The sequence below is a fragment of the Erpetoichthys calabaricus genome, chromosome 2 (genome assembly GCF_900747795.2).
Source record: "Erpetoichthys calabaricus chromosome 2, fErpCal1.3, whole genome shotgun sequence".
Taxonomy (NCBI): Eukaryota; Metazoa; Chordata; class Cladistia; order Polypteriformes; family Polypteridae; genus Erpetoichthys; species Erpetoichthys calabaricus.
In genome coordinates this window covers 245,724,923-245,731,756 of record NC_041395.2, presented here as the reverse complement: position 1 = coordinate 245,731,756, position 6,834 = coordinate 245,724,923, and positions in this window count along the sequence as shown.

The window sequence follows — 6,834 nt, the reverse complement described above, 5'->3', positions numbered from 1 at the left end:
CCCATGGGGCATCCCTGTTGGGTTCCATTGAGCTGCCTGGTGTTGCAATTCTTACTTCCAGAGCCTTCCATTTGACTCAGAAATGCTTCCAGTGAGAAGCACGGGAAGTGCTTCTGTGTTATGCTGCATATTTTGTACATGACAACAAACTAAAATGCACCTTCATGTACACTGCACAGGAAAACCATTTACACTGAAAGCCACCCTTCCTCCGAGGTGTCACCTAGGAACCGCCTCCTCCTAGTTGAGGAGATGCACACTTTGGTGAGATCTTTATTTAAACACTAAATGACAGTATGGCAAATTAAAATGTGAAAACACCTTCAAACAGGAACTAAGTGCCTTTTTCCTTGCAGGGGTGCAACAAATTTCACTAGAAGCAAAATGCAATTAAATTCACAAAATTGTTTGCAAAATGAAACCAAGTTTTGCTCCAGATTCAGTTTCATGTAAATCATTTCGCTCATCACATTGTTTAGTGATCTCTGGTGTCTTCTGCATAAGGCCTGGCCCTCAAACAACCCACAAAGGTCCAAACCTGTTTGCTGTTTTTCTGATACAAGTGGGATGGCCATGTAAGCCATGAGAGCCATGAGTCCCTTCTCATATTCAGATTTGACATGTTATGACCATGCCAGAACACTTAATGTCGGCAAGCAGAATTCAGTATTTCTAATAATGCAAAAAAGAGATGAAAGACTTTTGTGAATTATTTGCATCTTACAACTGTAAAAGTAGGTTTAGACTGACTTGGCAACTCAGTAGGGTGCCAGGTGCCAGCTAACCAGAACACATGACATTGTTTTCTGAAAGTATTCTGTTGATGGACCTTTCTGAAAACAAGCTGTAGATGCTGACACTCTTGCTCTCTCCATATCTTCCGAGTAACTCAGACATGGCTTAGTAAAGAGCCTCGTTGCCACTGACAACCTTTCCTTTATTCTCAGTCCCCAGTGAATGAGCAAATGAACTGGTCGATGGGCCGCATATTGATGGTGTTCTTGAGCGTAATTAGGAACATGTTCTCCTGAGACTTGCCTGATGTCTTTTGTCTTCCAAATGAAAAACAACATTCCATTTCTGTGGAGAGCCTTAGCTTCTGGCCCCAGCAAAGAGTCTGAGTGCTGTTTGACTGAACAGATTCTCCAGAATACCTGGTGTGGTTCAAACTTCACGGTCACTTCATTATTGTCTTTTAAAGTGAACTTTAAAGATTGGGTTTCCAAGGTGAGATTGTCTCTGGGAGGCTGGTGCTCTACTAAATTCACCTCCTGTTAGGCAAAGCTAAGGAGTAATCTGTAAGCCTGTGGTGGAAATTCAACTTTATTAACTTTTAAGACATTTTAAACTCAAGCTGAATATCAAGCAACTGTGGAGACTACACCAGTTGGAAGGGAAGTTGTCCACATCGCTTTTTACATTCAGTTATAATCCACTGGATGAAACACTTCAGTGCCATTCCCCAACTGTTTGAGAGGACTGGGTCTGTACAGGCCAACACTGCCATTAAGAACAGACATGTATCGGAACAGCTTTATAAATATTGTGTTTGTGTGTGAATGTATGGGCATCTGAGGATCACCTTCTAAGCTCAGTTAAAGTATGCAATAACCTGTCAGAACTAGAGGGGCTACCAACAGTAACTGGATCATCTCTTTTTTCCTCCCTGTCCCTGAGAAGCTACCCAATGAGGGCACCCCGCCACACCCCCATTCATTTAAGCCACGCCCTTCTGGTTGGGATGGTGTAAATCTGAGGGCTCCTGGTTGATCACGTCTCAGTAGATGGAACTAAGTCCCCTTTGAACTAGCATCCCGACACAAACCTGTTTGACAGAGCAGATTATTTTAAGAAGTTATTGAGGCTATAAAGGCAGTTGTTGTACCTATTTACTGTTGTGCCACCACACTCCCACTTTTGTTCTGTTTTTTTGGACACTTGCAGTAAATGCGGTGGCCTGGTTGGCACCTCAAATTATCTTCAGTTCTCTGATTTCTTATTTGCTTTCTATCTATCTATCTATCTATCTATCTATCTATCTATCTATCTATCTATCTATCTATCTATCTATCTATCTATCTGTGATACAGTATATGCCAAATATTACAAAGAGTACACAACACGTGTTTTGCACTAATTGGGGCTCATCATCTGTATGCACCTTTGCTTTGTATTATTAAGTTTGCAGACTGGCCAACCAACCACAAGTGTTACCTGGAAGGTAACCATCCAAATAATCAGATTGTGATTCAGACCTATGAATATAATACTTCGATTTTCACCCTGTCAAGTAAGCCTCAGGTGCTGATGTCCAGGGTTTGATCCCACTAAGAGGAAGCAAAGGTGTGTACAACTGATGAGCCCCAATTAGGGTGAAACACGTGTACTCTTTGTATCATTTTGCAGGTTTTGTATCACAATTCTATGAGCTTCTTCTTGCAACTGAGAGATCGTTGTGGATGTTTGCCGACTGGCTGACCAACCTTAAGCATTACCTGGTAGGTAACCACCTAAAAATCAGATTGCGATTCATCCATCCATCCATCCATCCATTTTCCAACCCGCTGAATCCGAATACAGGGTCACGGGGGTCTGCTGGAGCCAATCCCAGCCAACACAGGGCACAAGGCTGGAACCAATCCCAGGCAGGGTGCCAACCCACCGCAGGACACACACAAACACACCCACACACCAAGCACACACTAGGGCCAATTTAGAATCGCCAATCCACCTAACCAGCATGTCTTTGGACTGTGGGAGGAAACCGGAGCGCCCGGAGGAAACCCACGCAGACATGGGGAGAACATGCAAACTCCACACAGGGGATTGCTATTCAGACCTATGAAAATATATAGGTGACCAAGAAGAAAATTAATTACATACTGTAGATTTATATACTATACTTTATGTATATGAACACATTATGGAGAATCTATAGGGTTAACATGTATTGCATATGTACAGTATATGTATATGTATACAGTATGTGAGTGTATATATATATAAATTTAATAGTCATTTATGAGTGAAAATTCATTATGTTTGCCTCCTTGGTTTGTCCTTATGTACAGTATACGTATGTATGTATGTGTATCATTACTGAGTCAAGCTGTTTTTGTGTAAATAAAAGGTATAAATGCCTATACATTCCAGATTTCTTCCCTTTTTACTAAACATTTATGCCCCCCAACACCCCCCACCCCAATGTTTAATATGATATTGCTGTCGGCATGCTACCCTCTAGTGGCATTTGAACAAAATGTAATGAAAAAGTCATCTTTGTCAAAGTACATTAGAGCATACAGAGTGTGTCCAATGTTCTTTTCTTTTATCACACACAATGCACTGAATGGAAAAGAAATTCTAATTAATTGAATATTTTACAGTATGCCATATTAATCTTGAGTTGGGATTTATTCTGACAGCAGAGGAATCAGAGCAGAACCCGACCCGGCCTGTGTCGTCAATCGAGCACGAGGACTGTGCAGCCGTATCCACAAAGACTTGCAGACTCCCATTGGGAAATCCACACAACAACCAAGAGAACACACTGTGTTACAATATGTCGGTGTTTGTTCTTTTTTTTTCTGTTCTAAATATTTTTTTTTTTTCAGATTCTAATTGAGATTTCCTGAAGTTTCACATTTCTGGGAATTTTATGGTATGATTGTTTTTTTTGTATATTTTGTATTTGTGGGTTTTAAATTCTTATTCACGTTATAAATACCGTGAAGCCATTATGATGCTTAGTTGCTATGAAGCCCCAATTCCCTTACCGGGGTCATGTCTTGGAAGTCACATGATATGACATCATCACTGCGTATCCTGCGAGACTGTGATTCATACAGTATATGAAACGTTAGCAATATGCAAACAAAATTTTGATTCAGAATCTGGGCTTTGACTTTCACTCTCCTGCTTTGACTTTGACTCTTGATCAACATTTTGGCTGACGGGAGTGTCTTTACTTTATGGTTTATAAAAATCCCCCAACTTCAGCAGAACACACAAAAAGCACTTTAGAAGGCAGCAGCTGTACATGGTGAGCCCCCCACAGCAGATCCTGATTCAGCGATCCTGAAACTGGGGAGAAACATTTGGTTTTTATAACATACAGACAATTTGTAACATTTCTCTTCCGACTATTTTTATTATTTACACTTGGCCTTTCATCATAAACTTTTTCTTGAGTGGAGTTTCCTATCAGATACTTTATAAAACAGTTAAATAATCCGATTTGTTCAAAGTTTAAAATGACTCTAAGAATTCAATACTAACAAGGATTTTGCATGCATTCTATGCGTTTGGAATTCACGGGAGATACAAGGCAATGTTGAACTAATAATGATGTAAACATTCTAAATATTCAGTATTTACCCTTTCCTGTTTCAGGATATGCACTCTTCAAGCATCATGGAGCTTCAAGTTTCTTTTCTGTCTCCAGTGCATCTTTAGGATTGCGATCACCAAGATTGCCATTCATTATTGGCAAAGCTGGGAATCGTACTCCCAGAACATGGCTTTCAGTGCAACAAAAATGTCTACATATGGTGTCCGATGGGTTTTACTCCACAGATCTTTATTTAAATTTAAATACTAAATTACAGGTAGACACTTGTGGAACTAATGAGGAAGAAAACAAGCCACCTAAATATCAAGTCAAATGTGAGATATTCAAAAATCTAAAGCTAGCGTCTGCCTACCTGAATGTACATAGAGTCTCGTGAAAGTACAAAAAAGAGACAAGAGCTCTGGAATTCTGGCTGGGCAACTTCTCCAGGCCAACAAATATCAGCATAGAGATTCCATATTAAGCAGTCCAGACTTAAAACAGTAAGACGATGCTCTGGCAGAATTATAGATCTAGAGAGGGAGCTGACCCTAAACCCGCACACCAAACTGGCCATAAAAATCATTGTTGCCAGAAGAATGGCAGTCGGTCAAGAGCCAGGAGGTGAGTTAGAATGAAGGCTTATTGGTGGGATGAAGAGAGGCCAGGATTTTGACAATGAGTGCAAGAGCATGGCAGAAGGTGAGAAGGGAGGCTTGTTTTTGGTAATTTGAAGGTAAGAAAATGATGGATCGACTCCATCAGGCAGTGAGGGAAAAAGACCTAGTTAGGCCTGGTAGGGAGGCGGGTTTCATAAAATGGAAAATTGGAATTTTGGAGGTAGCACATGTTTTCGATAAAGGGTTTCCAGTCCTCCATGGATTTCTCCCCTAATAGTTTATAGGGCAGCATGTAGAGCAAATACGTCACAGCGCAAACACAAGAGCAGACATGACTCATTGTGTGATCAGCATAGGTCAAGTTTAATAGGCAGCTCTTCATAAGTTGTGGAAGATGTCACAGGGTAAGTGAAGTGGGTCAGAAGAATCTGATGGCTACCTACATCAATAACATCTGAGAATGTAAAGGGGAATACTTGAAATGTTCCCACACTCCTGTAGCACTGTGATCACAGCTGCCTGTTACACCTTAACACAGGAGCAGCTCATCCAAAGAAGGAAAGAATACGGAGCAAGGATAAAAGAAAGGTGGAAACTATTCAGAACTGGCCTATCTCCATAAATGTGGACTATTCAACCGCCTTTAGATCAGCTGGATGAACTTTTACACGTCATGGAGAGTCACTGTGAGATCACGTACTGTGGCATTTGTTTGTTGTGGAGAACCAGCTTAGACTTAATATATCAGACAATTTTTTTAGTACTGGGTGATTTTTCACCTGAGAAGATCAGATGGAATGGAAACAGCATTTATGTGGTGTTTGAAAATAACTGACTGAGCAAAGGTGAAAAAATAAGTACATTACAATTTAAACAAAAATGCGTTATCCAGTCATTTAAATACTGTTCATTGTTCTAGCTAAGGAGATACGTTACAACATCCTGACAAATGTTTATTAACTCAGGAACAGAAACAATTCACTCTACAGTATACTAACTAACCTTCTAATGAATGAATGATTCTGACCTTAAAATGCTGTTGACTTAACCAGGGGGACATCGGAGCAGACAAACTTCAATTAGTATTTTAGATTTATGGGCACAACAAGTGAATGTCATGCCTTTAATTGTAAACCTGCAGGACAACTGAGCAGATCTGACCACATCTTACTCCCACCTACAAGCCTGTGACTCGCTTATTCAAGCCAGAAGGTCTTATGCGTGTTTCGGGGGTTGGTGTTTGTCTGTTTTGTTATAATATTATAAGCTATAATAATATTTTTTTTTCCCTTGAGCTTCAGTAAAGTTTTAATTTCCCCTTGGGGACAAATAAAGAATATCTGTCTAGACAGAGGCAATAGTAGAATGCTGGAAAACTCACTCAGCAGGAAAGAGGTAGATAGAGTTGAGTGGATGTGAGGGTCCGAGGGGGCTGCCCTGCAATGCTGGGATTCACTGTTGAGCACCCCAGAGGTGTTGTGGACTTAAATTAATGAAACATCTGGGAAGGGGGAGGCCTACCTGAGAACCATAAGAAAATTGCATTGCCAAGAAGAACATTTGTGAAGGTGTGTTACTTGCCATCCATCTTATGAAAGGTTCAAGGAACATCCCTGCTAATGAGATGGTGGTGATAAACCCTTCATTATTGAAGATATGAAGTGTGGCCAGCAATGGACTGGCATGACTGCCTGCGATTGGCTCTTGCCAGGACAGGCTTCTGCCACCTACTGCCCTAAAATGGTCAGGTAAGTAAACTAATTCCTTTACTTTTGGACTCTTTTCCAAAGGTTTTCTACTGAAAAGTAAAGTGTTTGAGCTGTTGAAGGTTTACAATGAATGCGGGCACATCACCCATATTGTGAGAGGATGATAGTGTTGGAC